This window comes from Aotus nancymaae, unplaced genomic scaffold, assembly GCF_030222135.1.
Source record: "Aotus nancymaae isolate 86718 unplaced genomic scaffold, 86718_ANA_hifiasm-v0.15.2.pri h1tg000036l, whole genome shotgun sequence".
Taxonomy (NCBI): Eukaryota; Metazoa; Chordata; class Mammalia; order Primates; family Aotidae; genus Aotus; species Aotus nancymaae.
This window is the reverse complement of record NW_026988450.1, coordinates 14,248,317-14,266,401: the sequence shown is the minus strand read 5'-3', so window position 1 is coordinate 14,266,401 and position 18,085 is coordinate 14,248,317. Positions and strand designations below refer to the sequence as shown.

The 18,085-nt window shown below is 37.6% G+C and overlaps 1 long non-coding RNA gene across 18 annotated transcripts in view; it reads right to left on the bottom strand.

Moving 5' to 3' along the window:
- The window catches only part of LOC105724866 (uncharacterized), a 35,173-nt gene extending 20,336 nt beyond the window's left edge, over positions 1 to 14,837 (bottom strand). For 2 of the 18 annotated variants that reach the window (XR_010345532.1, XR_010345534.1), the window contains exons 1-4: positions 12,800 to 14,833; positions 12,504 to 12,619; positions 5,522 to 8,034; positions 1,741 to 4,534 (exon numbers count right to left, since the gene is read on the bottom strand). This is a non-coding gene — a long non-coding RNA (uncharacterized LOC105724866). Of the gene's footprint in view, positions 1 to 1,740; positions 4,535 to 5,521; positions 8,035 to 8,832; positions 9,017 to 12,503; positions 12,620 to 12,799 lie in introns of all 18 variants that reach the window. The other 16 variants (XR_010345546.1, XR_010345537.1, XR_010345535.1 and 13 more) reach the window with 16 other exon arrangements.
- Positions 14,838 to 18,085: the final 3,248 nt, after the last annotated feature.

The following is an 18,085-nucleotide window of genomic DNA, read 5'->3' as shown; positions in this document are numbered from 1 at the left end:
CATTTCTATACACCAATAATATACTAGCTGAGAGCCAAATCAAGGACATCAATCCCATCTACAATAACCATACACACACACACACACACACACACACACACACACACACACACACACACACAAAGAAGGACTACAGCTAACCAACGGGATGAAAGATCTCTACAGGAAGAACTACAAAACACTTCTCAAAGAAATGATAGACAACACAAATAAATGAAAAAACATTCTATGCTCATGGATTAGAATAACCAATATCATTAAAATTGCCATACTGTCCAAAGCAATTCACAGATTTTATGCCATGTCTGTCAAACTTCTGTCGTTTTTCACAAAATGAAAAAATATTATAAAATTCATATAAAACAAAAGAAGAGCCCAGTTATCAAAAGCCATTCTAAGCAAATGGAACAAAGCCAGAGGCATCACATTACCTGATTTCAAACAACACTATAAAACTACAGTGAACAAAACAGCTTGGTACTAGTACAAAAACAAATATATAGACTAATGGAACAGAATAGAGACTACAGAAATAAAACCACACACCTAATTCATCTGATCTTTGACAAAGTTGATGCTAACAAACAATGGGGAAAGGATTCCCTTTTCAATACATGGTGCTGGAATAACTGGCTAGTCATATGCAGATATAGAGTAAGACCTCAAACTGTAACAATCCTAGAAGAAACCCTAAGAAATACTACTGTGGATATTGACTTTCTCAAAGAATTTATGGCTAACTCCCCAAAAGAAACTGCAACAAAAACAAAAATTGACAATCGGGACCTAAAGCTATGCACCAAACAAAAGTCTAATATCCAGAATCTATAAGGGATTTAAACAAGTTGACAAATAAAAACCAAATATCCCCTTTGAAAAATGGCCAAAGAACATGAACAGACACTTCTCATAAGAAGACATATCAGTAGCCAAAAAAAATATGAAAAAATGCTCATCATCACATCACATTAGAGAAATGTAAATCAAAATCACAAGATGCCATCTCATACCAATTAGAGTGACAACTATTAAGAAGTCAAAAAACAACAGATATTGGTCAGACTGCAAAGAAAAGGGAATGCTTATACACTGTTGGTGGGAATGTAAATTAGTTCAGCCACTGTGAAAACAATTTTAGAGATTTATTTGAAGAACTTACAACCACCATTCAACCCAGAAATCTCATTCCTGGGTTTACACCCAAAGGAAAATAAATTGCTCTACAAAAAAGACATATGTCATCATATGTTCATCACAGTACTATTCACAATAGCAAAGACATAGAATCAACCTAGGTGCCCATCATTGTTGGCTTGGATAAAGAAAATGTGGCACATATACACCATGGAATATTACAGTCATAAAAAAGAATGAAATCATGTCTTTTGCACAACATGGATGCAGCTGGAGGCCCTTATCTTAAGTGAATTGAAGTAGGAACAGAAAATCAAATACTACATGTTCTCACTTACAAGTGGAAGCTAAACTCTGAGTGTCCATGGAATAAAGATAGGAACAACAGACAGAGACTACTAGAGGGGTGAATGTACGAGGGAACTATAAGCTGAAAAATTACGTACTGGGTACTAGAATCACTTAATGCAAAAAATATACATAAATATCTTATATTCATAAGACCAATTCTGAGAGACAAACTTTAGAAAGCCATTTGTTAAAACAGGAGATGTCCAGGGCACAGTAACTAGGAAGGTGTGAAGAGGCAAAACAAGTTGTTATTACCTGTATGACAGGATTATCTGTACCCCAAATCTCAGCATCACTCAACATACCCATGTAACAAATCTGCACTTGTACCCTTGAATCTAAAATAAAAGTTGAAATTATTTTAAAAAAAAGAAATGTGGAAAAGCAAGGCTATTACAGAATACAAATAAAAGTTACAAATAAAAAACTAAATATTCGCTATTCATCAAGTAATGATTACTTATGAAATAAGTATTAAATATAATTACTTAATGAGAATGAAAAAAGTTACAAATGCACTTTACAAAGCTGACAAGTACCACAAATACCACAAAATCCAGAAAACCAACATAATATTTATATTAATTTATTATCTGACATACCTGTACCATACAATTTTCCTACAGTTTTTTGACTACAGACTCTTTAATTACTTATTTATATAACTGATTTTGTAATATTTTTCTAGAGAGAACAGAAAGATATTTTATGTTAATCTTAACACGGTTGATCAAGACGTGTTTTTCCTTATTTTTAGCATAGAACGTTTCCTTCGATTTCACAACTCATTACATGTAACGTCACATAAATTTTTAAAACTGTTGTAAAATTTGGAGAAACCGTTACTTTCTCATAAAAGATCTACTCACTGCTTGTAATACTGCTACACGTGTGTGTCCTAAAAACACAGAAAACCTTATAAATTCTATGTTGTGTAAGTGCATCCAAAAAAATGTATATGTTGTAACAATTTTGAGTACCATATTATCAAGTATGTATCTGATAATAGAGAGCTTCTGTTTTAACTAAGTGTCAATAAGAACAAAATCATTTACTACACTTGAAAAGGAATGATTGAAAGAACTTTCCACAGACCAGCTTCTGCCTCTGGGATCTGTTATATCAAAGCGCAGCCTCAGACCCTGTCATTATGTTTTAATGCTGGTAAGTAGGCCCAGAGAAAAGCAGAAAGATTTCTGGAACTTATTCCTGCACTGAGTGAGCTTGAAATAACTATACATAAATGACTACAAACCACATAATTATCCCACTGAATCCAAACTAAATATATTCCCAACTCAGCTCCATCCTTAGCTCAATTCCAAAAATGTCTACAGCTATTCCCAACATGGAGAAGAAAGCAAAGGTTAAGACAGAGTAGTAAAGTACAGTAAAGTTCTTGTTTTTGTAAAATTGTTTTACAAAATCTCATTTTTTTAAAGAAAATTATATAACCATATAAACACCTTGCTAAATCCCTCCTCGGGCCTTAAAGGAGCCATGTCAGAGAAGACCTTGAAGCCAGTGCTTCATTAGCTTCACAGTAAATACACACTGGCATCAAGGCATCTCCAAGCAGAGGAAATTGGCAGTTTCATCCTGAACATTTGGAGTCTCCTGCCCCATCTAGTAAACTATCAGCTTTATCTAATAGCTTGTTACACACCAATAGAAGCGTAAATGTAAAACAAGGAGGACTCACAGTCCCACTATATTCTTAAGACCAATTCTGAGAATCAAACTTTAGAAAGCCATTTGTTAAAACAGGAGATGTCCAGGGCACAGTAACTAGGAAGGTGTGAAAAGGCAAAACAAGAATAGTTGTTAGAACTTGAATATTTAAGAGATGTCAGAGACATCAAAGAGATGACCTAGGGAACAAATAAGACCTTCTGCAAAATATAAAAGTAAGTGTCATGCATATAATAAATTAGATTTGTTCTGGATTATTTGGAGCAGAAGAAGAACTGAGATGTGATTTGAAGACTTAATGCAAAAAATACACATAAAATATATTATTAATAATGTGTATTTGATTACATGTTCAAATGGTCATATTTTGCATAGTTTGTGTTAAATAACACATGAATTTTATGGTTTATTTTATGGTTTTGATTTGGCTTCTAGAAATTTTAAAAATACATTTATGGCATGTATTACATTGTTATTGGACAGCACTGATAAGGTTTCAGCCCCACTAAGATAATTCCCAAGTCCTCAAAGCCATTGCAATTTTACCAAAAGCTGAAGCAGCAAAGCAATTTTATATTTAGGCAGCTTTTACTTGAAATTCTCTTCTCTTAAATTTAATGCTTTTACTGTACCTGTTTCATTGGTGTCACTTGGTTTTTTTCTTCAATAAGGAAAATGAGCTTCTATATTGTTCAAAGAATAGCCCAATAAAGATCCATTACCGTCTCTTTACTCAATAGCAGTAGATGGGTCATAATGGTATGTCTGACATTAGCAGCTTTATACAGTGATTTTTTTTCCTATCAGCTACTTAATAAAACAAATTTCTATCACAGCATCTTTAAAATGTATAGCTGTCTTCAAAGACCTATTTTGAACTAAATATGTTATCAATCAAAATATTCATTAAAATTCGATGCAAGCTTACGTGAAGAGAGAGATTAAATCATTGAGGCATCTGGGCCTCTTATTCCACTAATGTGACCTCATTATATCGTAATTTGCTATTATAGAAATTTAATTTTCTGATACCATAGAATTACGAAGGGGCTTCACATTTCCTAGGTTTTCATCCACTCTAATTGCAAACTTTTTGATCATTTGCTGGTTGGGTTCTTGGATATTTTCTCGTCTTGGATTTATATTTCTGGCAGAATACAATGTGCAACCTAAGAAAGCAGGACCTCCTGATGCTGGAGATGATTTTAATCTCTAAAGGAGCTTGGAGACAGAGTTCTCTAATAAGACGAGGAAATATTTTGAATTGGTATTTCCTTTAGCCACCATCAATATATATGTGGATCTTGACATTGACATCTTCACACTCCATCACTTAACAGAATTCCCTTCCATAGATCTGTGAGGAAGTCAGAAACACAGAGAAGATTGCTTAGATTTCTCTGCTTACCTCACAGAGTTGTGAGGATCAAATAAAGTAATATGTCTGGCCAAGTAAATAAGTATCAAATAAATCCCCATTCCCTCTCTTTCTTCCCTCCCCAGTGCCTTAATCTAGTCATTTAACCCAACATGGTACTTGACTTTTTTCTGCCATTTCAGTAGAACCCAAGAAAAGCCAAAAGGAGAGATAGGACATTCTGAGTGTTAGGAGTCAGAAACCTGGTATTTAAAAACGTTAGTCTATTTTTAATATGAAGAGACAATTAACAAAATATCTCATTTCAGAAGAAAACTCAGAATTACATCTGAAAAACTTGCCACATTTAACTTATACGCCTCTATCCAACACTGCTCTCAATTACAACTAAATAGTCAGTCTTCTCATCTCTGGTATGTTTCCTCCTGTTAACTTCTCTCTTAAAAAAAAAAAAAAAAACTGCCAATGCAGTTGACGTGGCAAGGTCGAATTCTGACCAAATCCCAGAATCAGGGAGGCAGAAACACTCCTAGTTACTGTGTGGTGGGTCATTAATCAAGTGGCTTAGTTCTTAGTGATCACATAGGTAAAAACTCAGAAAGAACATGAGCTACCTGTGAGGTCAACAGCCTCCTAGCCTCCAGTTGCTATAACACTTCTCTTTTGTAACAGATGTTGGCTGTTATAAAAGAGAAGGAACCAGTGATTCCATTTTATGACTCTCCAATTAGATCTGCCATCTCTCTTTTTCCTTCCTCCCTGTGCCAGCTATATTGGCCTCCTTGTTCAGCTTCCACAGTCAGCTACCCTCTCCAGCAGGGCCTTTGCACGTTCTGTTCTCCAAGGCTAGAATGCTCTTCCTCCAGATTCCCATAGGGCTTACTCCCTCACACTCATCAAGCTGTTGCTCAATGATGACCTTTTCAGTAAAGCTTTCCCAATGACCCAATTGGAAAATAAAACTACCTGCCCAGTCCTTTCTATCCATTCCCCTGCTTATCTTCCTGGATGACACCATTCACCATCTGAGAAGCCCCATACTTCATGTATTTGTTTGTTACTGTCAGTCTCTCTGGTTTGAATGTGAGGTTCCCAAAGTAGAGACTTTGAAGAGCACTTTTGCTATCATGTCTCAAGCACCTACAAAAGTGTACAGAGTGATGATTAAGTGAATGAAGAGAGCATATATTAATGCGCTTTTGGCATTCTGTTGAAGTAATTCAAATAAGAGTTGGCCACACAAAGAACATTTTAAAGTCCATGCAGTACATAGTTTGGGTGACTTGATTTATATATACATGTCTATTTGTAAATATGAACACACTGCAGTCTAAATTTGTTGGATTGGTTGCTGTGCACATTCCTTAGCTCCAGAAAAAACAAATGGCTCTGAATTCACATTGCCTTCAGCACCACTCTGTGAGTAACAGATGACAGACTACTTTCCCGTTGTTTAATGTGAAAGAATGGAAAAAAAAAATACATAGAAACAAAAGCCATCTTAGAGTAAAAAGAAATTCCTAAGCTGGCTTGGCATAGCCGCCATTCACTGCAGCAGGATCACAGAAAAGCAGAGGAATTTCAGACTGCGGTGTGATGAACAGCTGCCAGTCCCACCCCGGCAACAACATCCAGGTCCGAACCCACAAAACCTCAGTTTTCGAAGATTCTATAACCAGCAGAGGAGGGCACTGTAAAAGGAAAATCAAATCCCTCAAAGCAAAATCATGCCACTTCTTCTCAGTACCCTCCAGTTTGTCCTTTACTATTATTTGAGATCAAGCTTCAATGCAAAAAGAAAAAAAAGAAGTAGACAATTCTTTGTGGATAACTTGCTGTTCAATAATCTGATAATTATTCATTTCAGCTTAAAGCATGCTTGTAAATATCATTTCAAATGAAGCACTGACTTGATTTTTAATCAATGAAGCTGGCATTTGTTGAAAAGCCTTTTTGAATAATTACCTTGCATTCTTATTACTAACGCGGATTTAACAGAAAATCAAAACAAACGATATTAATTACATCGCATCCTCATTATATATTAATAGGTTCAGAAACCAAACATTGAGTGTCTTATAGAGCCGGTGTAATATTTATATGGAGCTTTGTGATGGAAGCCAGCTTAATTCTAATGCATTCATTTTTGTGCTTTGACCTTCTGCGCTCTGAAACCATGAGTTTGTCTCAGGTAGGAGCACAGGTATCTGGCATTAATGATTTGAGATCACATCTGAGAACCCAGAATATCACAAGAAGTTGACTTTCTCATGCCAAGGGACATGCGTTGGCTGATTGATTAGTCACCACCTACCTTTAACTCAGACTTACAGTTAAAACATTTCCCTTTTTCTTGATGAATTTACAGCCGTAAGCAAAGGAATTCTATCATGTGACTGTGAATTGAGAGTTGCAATTGTCTGCATGTCTGCTAATAATTGGGCAGGTATGATCAGGAGCATGAAAATTATGACAGCATCACAGGAAAAGGGGTTTCTTCAGGTCTTCATCTCCTGGCTTGAGCATCACTTTTTTTTTTTTTTTTTTTGAGATGGAGTCTCACTTTGTCATCCAGGCTGGAGTGCAATGGCGTGATCTCGGCTCACTGCAACCTCCGCCTCCCGGGTGTAAGCGATTCTCCTGCCTCAGCCTCCCTAGTAGCTGAGATTACAGGTGCCTGCCACCACGCCTGTCTAATTTTTGTGTTTTCAGTAGAGATGGGCTTTCACCATCTTGGCCAGGCTGATCTCAAACTGCTGACCTCAGGTAGTCTGCCCACCTTGGCCTCCCAAAATGCTGGGATTACGGAAGTGTGTTATTCCTTAGCTCTGGCACCTTAGCTGTGATGGGAAACTAGCAGGTGGTTTCCTAGCTGCAGTACATTTTTAAGTTGCACAATACCTCTCAGCATCAATTTTCTCATCTATAAATTGGAAATAAAAACCCTAGTTGGTTGTTGTAAAGATTAAATACAGGGTTGTTAGAAAGATTAAATGAACTAATTTATATAAAGTACTAAGCAGAGTTCCTACTATGTACTAGGTGCTAAATAAATATCAGTTATTATTAGAATTATTATGATAAAAGGCCCCTTTCATGACCATGTAAATGCAATATGGGGGCCCCATTGTGAAAGTCTAATCAGAGTTACCTTTTCAACCTCTTCCTGCAGTCCACAATATCTCACTTACCTCTGGCTTACTGCAAAACACCAGCAGAAGCAGATTGGACAAATACAGAAAATTGATTAAGTCTAGACATAGAAGGTCTCCATACTGAAATACAGATCACAAACTAAGCAGTGAGACTTCACCAAGGTAGTTAGAATCCAGGCAGCATGGGCAGCCTTGAAGATGGCATTTGCAACATCTGAATCATCCAATCAGCAGAAGTTGAATGTGCATGTGCCAAGATCTGTTCTGGGAACTGAAGACTCAGCAGTGAACAAGCATACAAGTTCCTCTTAGCAAGCTTTTGTCCTAGTTGGGAGAGAAAAATTGGGTGGAATTGAAGGAAGTACAGAGATGATGCAGTGCCCTCCCTCCCAGGATGCCCTCAGAGCCTTTCCTGACTCCTCTGTGACCCGGTTGTGCATATCAGGCAGCACCAAAGAGCCATTTATTTGATTTTCTCACATAAATTCTCAATCTCCTCGTCCTCTCCAATCCCACTGACACTACACTCAGCCAGGTCTTTACCCTCGCTTGTTTTGGTTACTAGACTAGCTCCTTATCAGATCTACCTGCACTGAAATGCCCCTTTCTGCTTCATTTGAAAAACTTCTACTCAACCTTCATAACCCCAATTCACCTGCTCCATGGAGTCATGTTCAGAAACCTTCTCACTTCACATTCCAACACTGGCAAAACTAATTATACTCACTTCATAATTTCTTCTTGTTTCGTTTTATTGTTTTTATGTTTTTATTTATTTTCAGAGATGAGGTCATCTCACTATATTGCAGAGGCTGGACACTGAAATTCCTGAATTCAAGCCATCCTCCCACCTCAGCCTCCCATGTAGCTGGGACTATGAGCGCACACTGCCATGTCAGGCCACATAATTTATTAATTTAGTTAGGCTTCCAGAATATCACTGCTATACTGTAACTGAATCCATTTAGTCATTTGATAAATGGTTATTAAAATTTGTATCCTGGATGAGATGCTGTGGAAGTCACTGGAGGTGAAAGAGTGAATGAGACAGACTAAGCCCCCATCTCAGGGACCTGGCAATTCTATCTCCTCATCTTGAAGATGGAAGTCAAGTCTTGTCACCTGAGAGCTCTTGGCACATGGCCTGTGTTTGGGGTTCATTGAATGTCAGCCACATCACCATAATTTGATCCAGAGAGAAGAGGAAAAGCTGGCTTTGGCTAGGCCCAGCCCACCAGGTTCAATAACAGTATTAGGCAATTCCTCTACATCACCTAGTGCAGGGGAAGGTCTCTTCTTCCTTTCTCTAAAATGGAGAGGAGACAAATATACATCCTAGGAGAGTTCTCAGTGTTTACCCCTATATCCCACTGTTTTTAAATTATATGTGGAAAAAAACATCCAGTTCCCTTCACAGCAAGCCAACATTTTTGTAATCTCCGTTTTAAGGTAAAATCAGCCATTTTCTATCGCCCACAAATATTTTCTTTAACTGTTTTGCCAAAAAAACCTTAGTAATTTGAATAAAACAATTCCTAGATTTTCCCCTCAGGAGAATTGTTATTATCATAGCAGATTATATAAGCATACAGACTGAGAGATGATAACCAAGATCACAGGACTCTGCAAGGTTTAAAGTTGTTGCTCCTTCAATGTAATGGCTTCTAGATAATCAGTGTGACCGTCAGACACGAGAAAGAATGGGTGGTGCTGCTAAGGGAGGAGCTACTTTCAGGGATCTTATTATCAATAAGATGACTATTATTACTAAAATAAGGTATAATAAAGATGTCTTAGTCAGTTTGGGCTGCCCTACCAAAATACTCTAGACGGGGTGGTTTAAACAGCAGAAATGTATTTCACAGGGTTCTAGAGGTTGGAAGCCCAAGATCAAGGATGCAGCAGATCTGATGTCTGGTGAGGACCCTCTTCCTAGTGTGCAGATGGCTGTCTTTCTCCTTTCATCTTTCCTGGTGGAGACAGATAATTGTTCATGTCTCTTCTGATAAGTGTACTAATCCTATTCGTAAGGGCTCCACCCTCATAACCTAATTACCACCTAAAGACCCCACCTCCTAATACCATCACATTGTAGTTTTAGGCTTCGACAGATGAATTTTGGTGGAACACAAACAGCAAGCATTATTAAATAAGCATAGGAAATTATAGAAGAACCATGTAAAGTAAGAAGTTCAGCCCTAAATAAAACTTCAAAGTAGTAGAATAATAATGTCTTACGTTTTCACGTATATCATCTTCTGCCAGGCCATCAGTTAAATGAGTACCTGAACGGCTATCTGCCTTATCAGAACTGTGCTTTGGCATGATACCATGAACAAATATTGAGGGAATTTATAAAAACTAGGCCTTTGAACTTGCCTCTTCTATTTATTTTAGGATTAACGCCTTCATTTCGTGCATTTATTCAACATTGTTAATATCTATCATGTGCTAATCATTGTATCCTCCCTTGAGGAAACAGAATTTAAAGAATGATTATCCCTCCCTGTAAGGAGCTTATAGTTTCAACTGAAGACAAACAAGCAAACTCTCATAATCCAGGGTCACATGAGCTGTGCCAGAGTTAAGTGTTGAAGACTGTGATCTCTCAAGACAAGCACAGAGTTTGATGGGGGGACCAGGGAAGGCTTCCTGGGAGAGAAGTGAGCAGCATTAAGGGAAATCCAAAGAGGAGGTACCAGGACAGTGAAGGTACAAAGTCCTAAGAAAGCCTAAAGCACTTCAGAAGGTGACACATTGTTGATATGGGCATCCGGGGGAAGAAGTGATAGACAGAAGCAAGGGCTGCGGTTCCTGCATCACAGGGTTCCCCTTTACGAGGAGCCTTTGTTGAAGGTCAGTCTCAATGTCAGGTAAACACAGGCTCTACTGGGCCATGCTGGGAACATGACCAAGTCTGCACACTCTCCTCCATCAACAGTGCAGAGCACTATTGTTATGCTCTGTTCAGTACCTTGCCTATGTCTTAGAACAGAGCAGGCATTCAACAAATTTCAGTTGAATGAAATTTTAAGATAAACATTTGGGATATTGGCCCTGGTTTCATCTACTTTTTCAGCATTATATTTTTATCTGATGTTAGTATTTTTATCTTGAAAATCTTTGAAGAAAAGTGGATTATAAATAAGTTAGGTAAATGCATTTTTAAATACATCTTCTTGCTTTATTCTCACAATTCCATAGGTAAGTAAAAAACACTACTAAAGTGCCATTTTAAACATAACAAAAGTAAGATCTTGTGATTCTGTCCAAGGAGGAGTAACAAAGACCTGTTTTACCTGAAAGATTTCCCAGCCAGAACAACAAAAATTTTTAGACACTGGATATCAGGTAATAAAGGCTATAAATAAATCCCCGAAGTGCAGAAAGCAAATAAAAGGCCATCACTGTTCAAGGTACTTCCTCAAGAGAGGCTTCCAGGCCATGGAGAAGGGAAGGGGAGTCAGGCAGAACCTAGTGGCTCCCTGAGGTAAACAGATGAAGGCGAGAGTCAAGGGAGTAAGTTTGAAGTTTGAAGAACAGAGTACTGGAGAGGAGAGAGTTGTGCAAAGAGAGAACTCCAGTGATCTGCAGAGGGGCTCCCCTGAGTATTCAGCAAAGCACTGATCAGCTCAAGCATGTGAGGAAAGTATGCTAGGCCAGAGGTAGAACCATCTGAGAGGATTAGAGGGAAGATTACCCACAGCTCACACAGAGCCAAGAATGGTGCCTTCCCATCCACCCTATCCCCACTTCCCCTGGTCATACTGGAAATCCTCATGATTCACAGGGCATTAAAGTTCTCTGAAGGGTCTTGTCTCAGAAATGGGATGAAATTAATGCTAGATTAATTACAGCTCTAGACACCTAATAAAGCTGAAAAGCAATACTTAAAAGGATCCCACCGAGTTTTAAATAACTTAAAGGCATCCCAGAATAAAGCCCAAGAAGATCTGTGGGACTAAAAACCTACTCAGGACTCAATAAGATAAAACTCATACCCTGTCAAAAATTATCAGACGTGAAAAAAAGCTAAAAAATACAATCGATAATGAGGAGAAAAATCAACAATTGAAGTGACCAAGAACTGACGTATGTTAGAGAATTAGCAGACAAGCACATGAAAATCAGTTCTTATAACTCTATTCCATATGTTCAAAAAACTAGAGGAATAAAGATATTGAAGATATACAAAAGAAAAGAAAAAGATCCAAATCCAACACCTGGAGGTGAAAACTACAATGTCCGAGATGAAAAATATACTGGATGAGATTCAGAGCAGATTTGAATGAGTATGAACAGACCACCAGTGAGGTCTGGAACACCTTCAAATGGCCCACTGGAGGGGTGGGACCAGCCTAATAAAATTGGAGTTCTCAAAGGAGAGGAAAGAGAGGAGGGGACAGAGAAAATATTTAGTTTCAATGAAATCAGCAAGAAACAGGGAGAAAACACCAAGGTATATCTTAAATTGCTAACGACAATGAAACAAAAACTCAGCATATCCCTAACTTCCTCTTCACTATATAACAAGTGGGTCCATTCACAATGGTCAGATTTTATTCATATGTTAAAAGGTTATAGAAATGGATTGGCAAGGAATAGACTGGGAGTGAAAGAGGGAGGAGAGGTAACTATCCAGGCATAAAGGCAGAGATGCAACCATGGAATCTTCAATAAAATTTTCTAACACTTCATGCACCTGATCAGTGTCACTGTGCTTCTGAGGGCAGTGAGAATGCCCAGTGACACAGAGCATGGAGCCAGCACTTTGGTTCAGGTCACTGTCTCACCTAATTTTTTTAGTCTGCCTTCTTCCTCTCAGCCCTTAATTTTTGACTTCTTGGGATTATTAGCTGGTCAGTGTTTTTCTTCTTATTCATTTTTAGTCACTGGATTTTCTCTTGCTCTGAAAAAAAAAAATGCCGTGTGTGGAGGGTGGGATATGTGTCATTTCCAAAGCTTGTAAGACAAAGATAATTATCAATTATTTTTCCTTTTGCTCATTTTGTATTTGTAAAGTAGAAATTCCAGCTACTGCTTCATTACTTATCATTCATACACTGGAAAATGTTCATTCATTATTTACCTGATGAGTATCCTTGTTCATTTGTTTTTTTCTTAAGGAATCTTTTCATTTCCTGGCTTGATTTTCCCTCTTTTTTATTTATTATATTTGCATCCTAAATAATAATTAAAAGAATTATTGGTAGAAATCTAAAATGATATTTATTATAAAATTAACTATGCTTTTAGGACTTTCTGGGCCTGCCCTCCCTCCCCGCTCCACATACACCTAAATATTGTTTTCACTGAAGTTAAAATTCTTAAAATATAACATATTTTATTCAACTAACCATTATTCTACCCTGTTATACACAAACATCAAGCTGGAGGATAGAAAAACAAGTAACATTGACACTTCCCGTAGAGTCCACAATCTAGAAGCAGAGTTAGGCAAAGCAAAACTAAACAAAATTCAGGTCAAACCATTCTAAGTGCTTCCTTATCAAGGGCTATTTTTCTGAATAGTTGGTTCAGATACAAACAACAACAACAACAAAACAAAAACTACAAGTTACAAAATTCTTGTTGTTTGTTCTAAATCAATTCAACATTAGTTGAGGCAGTATTCAGGCCTGGACTCATGAAATCCAACATGAATATATAATTTTAAATAGTACTCTTAAAGTTTTAGTCTTAGCTAGTATTATTGTATGTAGACATACAACAAAAATACGTAAAAATTATTAGGACTATATTAAGCTTATGAAACTTAAGTCCTGCTTTAAGTCAGTAGGCCAAGAAAAATGAGCATCTTATAGCCTGGAAGTTTTGACATCTGGAAACAAGCCTTACTCTAAGCAATACAGGTGCTACTTGTATATCTGCTTATCTTTTTCTAGTTACAAAATAATTGTTAAAAGTGGTTGTTTCTAACAAACATTATTATACATGTTTATGATACATTATTTATAGTGATGTATAGTCTTGACATAGATGTAGCTATGACCATGCAGGGAAAGATATGACAGTTTGCCATACAACTCCTTCTTGACCTCCTCACTTTCCTGAAAATTGCAAAGGCAAAATAAATAGCTGGAGTGTTGCACTAACTGAGTATAGAAAAAGATTAAGATGCCAAGGAGAGCTATTAAATTTATTTTATAATTATTTTTTTTCTTTCCAACTCTCTGGATCAGCCACAGCCAGATCGATCACACAGAAATCAAAAACCGTGGTTCAGATGACTGAGCAATCAGGGTAGCAGGTCTGCAGGTCCATTTGTCAGACTCAGCTGGACAAGGACACAGCCTGAAGGAGCTCAGTGGAAGAGTGAGCACAAGTTGTGTTCTCTGGCCTTGGCGAAGGAGGTAGAATGTCAAGGGGCAAATGGATGTCTGGGAGCAATGGGAAAAGAGAAGCACCTGAGCCTGGGAAAGGAGCCATGAACGGTGTACTGAGAGGTGCTGGGGACATTTGTGTGTTATTTCTGGAAGCTAGGAAAAAAAAAAAAAAAAGCTAGTTGCAGAAAAAATAGCTTTATTTCAGTTTCTGAACTGTTTTATAGTTGATTTCCATAGACAGCCTTTTTCCCCTCTGAACAATCCAGCATACATACTCTGAGGATCTTCTCCTTTCTATCCTAACAGCAGTGTTCACATCCTAACACTCCTACAGTTACAAGTGCTCTATGCTGCTTCATCATCTATGCCTCCTGTCTTTTCTTTGTTATGAATGCTCTGTTTAGCAAGACAGAAGATTCTTTCAAGAATTGGCAAAGGGATGGAAGTGGAGGAATGAGGGAAGGAAAAAGGGAGATTGGGAGGGGAGGAAATAGAAGGAGAATGAAAGGATACAGGAAGAAGCAGCAGGAAGGCGTGGTCTATGGTATCTTCATCGGTTTATTGTTGTTGCCTTTCTTTTTCTAGGTTGGCCTTGCTGATAGCTGCAGCCTAGGTAGGTGGTAGCCTGCTGCTGCTGCTGCTGCTTCAGGCGCTCTTCACCATTGTGATGCATTAATGAAGTGGCGCTGCCCCGTCAGACCTCATCAGCAGTCCTGTGCAGGCAGAATGAAATCACTCCTATTGACCCCCTGGCATATTTATAGGCTCTCTCTTTCTGCTGAGACTGGTGGTTATCACCTTCCCTTCTCCGTGTTGTGTTTATTCAGCAGCATGCTAAATCACACCCGGGCACAAGTGGAGCATTCATCAGAAACCACGAGCCCCTCTTTCAGTCTGCCAAACCTATCCAGTTACTAGGGCTGGAAGATACTGCACAATCCCTTCTGCCAGGCAAGTTCTCTTGTTTGCACCCTCTAAAAATAATACCTTCTGAGCGCTACACGCTTCCCCGTCCAATCTTCACATTGACTTTGAACTGGCAGAGCACTCATTTAGCCTTCATTGGCTTTGTCTCCAAGATCCCCCTTTTCTTCTTAAACAATGAGAAAGAGACGCTGCATTTCTTTCTGCAGGGGTTGGGGGAGGATGTGGGTAGATCCACTTCCCATTCTTCTCTCAGTTTTCTTGGCTACCTCTTCAGATGTGTGAGTTGTACAGTCAAGTTCTTCCAAAGGGCAGCGGCACTCTGGTCCCATGCTGCCCTCTGTCTTTCTATTTCTTACTAAAGATGTTACATATTTCTTTAACAAGTAAGCTGGAAGAAACTTAAAACTACTGGAAAAAAACTGTCACTTCAGTTGAAGTCCCGAGAGCTAGATCCAGACATTCCTTTAAAAGTTGACAGATGATGGTAAATTGTTTAAAAGTATGCATCTCTTTATATATATATATATAAATTTGTTAGGAATTTTTGGTTTTTACCAATATTTTTACATTTTCTATTTTTCTTAATGTATCCTGTTTTTTAGATTAGAAAAAGCAAAGATAAATAGTATTAGAGCTAAATGTGTGGCTTATTACAATGGAATATTTATAATATAGGGTTTTTTTTTTAATTATGAGAGATAGAGTTGTATAACAGCAACAAAACCTACTTGGGACTCAGAAAACCAGGATTCTTGTCCTAGCTTCTTTGACTCTAACTAGAATTGTGATCTTGTATGTCATTAATCACTCTGGGCTTTAGCTCCCTTATCTATGGTTCTCTCTAGAGCTAACACATCCATAACTACCAGCAGAGGACTGAACAAAGGGAACCAGACCAAATGATCATTTGATTAATAACCAAGCTATTTGTGAGACCTGGAACAAAGGTTTATTACTTCCCTTATCCCCAGAGACTAATGCATAATGCTGGTAAAGCCACAGGAGATACATACAAAGCATACGGAAGACACCTAGATTGAGCATCAATCAACCTTACAGGGTGTGCTGGTACATACTTAATGAGTTCTAAAAAAATTTTTTTAACTTATATGTAACCTTTGCCAATTTCTGTGCTGTAAATATCCTCCACTATGGTAAATTTCAAGCTACCAACTTGATTTCACTGATGGAAGGGCTAGAAAAAAAAAATGCTGAATAAACTCTTAGGAACTCATACAAGGGCACACCCCACCTCCTTCCAGAGATCCACTGGGCTTTGGATGGGGAATGGTAGAATTCCTTTGAGAGTCGGAGATATAAGATGAAGATGGTAGACTGCAAAAATGGGGTGCTTATCTTAATAGAGTTGCTTTGAGTACTTCTCAAAAATGTCATAGCAATATCCCTAACAACATTGAAAAAGGAGTGGGAGGTATCTTGATGCCTCCAATCTGCCTGGATATGTAATCCAAAGAAAACTTAGAAGAAAGTTTCTTTAAATTTTCAAGGTAAATTTAAAATGTAAACTTTGCATTCTATGTTGGGGCTATCTGGGATGATTTTAATACAAAAATAATATAAAAATAGTAATGTTTTATGAATTAAAAAAAAGGTTTTGTATACTTCTAGCATACCAACAGGTAATTTCAATAAAAGACTCTAAAGTCAAGCCACAACTTGAAGGATTTAGAATGGTTTTCCCCATAAAGGAAAGAAGAGAAGGAAGGGAGGAAAGAAGAGAGATGGGAAGGGAGGGAGGGAAGCAAAACAAAAACTATGGCATGGAAGGAGATGATTTGAAAAGTAGATGCCACAGCCGGGAAATTCTTGTTATGACTAAGCTCATCATCACCCTCCATGAGAAAAAAGGTTCCAAATTTCTGAGCTCACTGGCTCATTCAAAAACACTTTCTCATTTAAGTTATTGCCTATTTAGGAAAAATTTAAAGATCAACAGAAGAGGTATTATAAAGCCACCAAAATGGTTGTGTTAACAGGAGTAAGCTGAGAGACCACAATGATAGTGGGACTCAAAACAGATATACTGAATTGTGAGGAGATAAGATTTGGTTGAGAAGAAATTAATACCCTAATGCTATGAATATGCTTCGAGAGGGAAAGTGAGCACTGAGCTAGAGGCCCTGCTGTCTCTGTTGGAAAGGAAATATTTTAAATTATTTGTTAAGAATGGGTCAAAATTTTTCTGAATTGATGTTGGACCATTCACTTTAATCTCATAAATATTCATGACACATCTGTGAGCACAAAATCTCAAGTAGAACAGAAATTGGTGCAAGAAAAGGGACAGGCACAGGAAGTGTGGTCAAAAATAAAGATAAGATCATCACCCTAAAGAAGCTAAGGCCATAACAAGGGTTGACAAGCTGCTATCTAAAGTACTAGGAAGAATGACAGCTATAATAAAAGGTAAAAACACAGTGCTTGAGTAATAAAATCCAGTGGAGAATTAGGAAATGCACTGTGACCTGATTCTATTTCTATTCACTAATTCTTTTTTTTCTTGTAAGTGGTATATTTTGGTTATGCAGGAATAAGGTAGTCATTTTTATTTCAACCGGATACATCCAGCTTCACCACATTTTTTCTTTTCTCAAGTATCATTTAGCCATGAAAAAAAGAACTTTCTGTCTTACCAGCTAAGTCAAAAGGAGTTTACAAATAGCCTGCCCTTCTGAAGACCTTGCAGTTCAATTCTTGTTGATAAGCTCACAGAGTTGTGTGGTCTGAGAACTGTTTCATATACTTCCCAGTGCTGAAGTGAAGACTTTGCTTTCGAGTTCTTGCCATGAGTCTAGAAATATATATATGGAAAAAATATTTTTTCTACTGAGGGACATAATCCAGAAATTCACCTTAACAAAAACTGTTAATGTCCTATTGAAATTTTTTGTAATTTTAAATTATAAGAATGCAATTCCAGTATTTATTACTCAAAAATAGAGGAGCATATGGATGCTGCTAAAAACCAAAACTAAAAAGCAACCACCACGTGGTCCACAAGTTGTTTTACCTGGGAATTCTGTACGCTTCACATAACACCACCTATGCCACTCAAAGCCTGACACCTCATAGGAATTTAA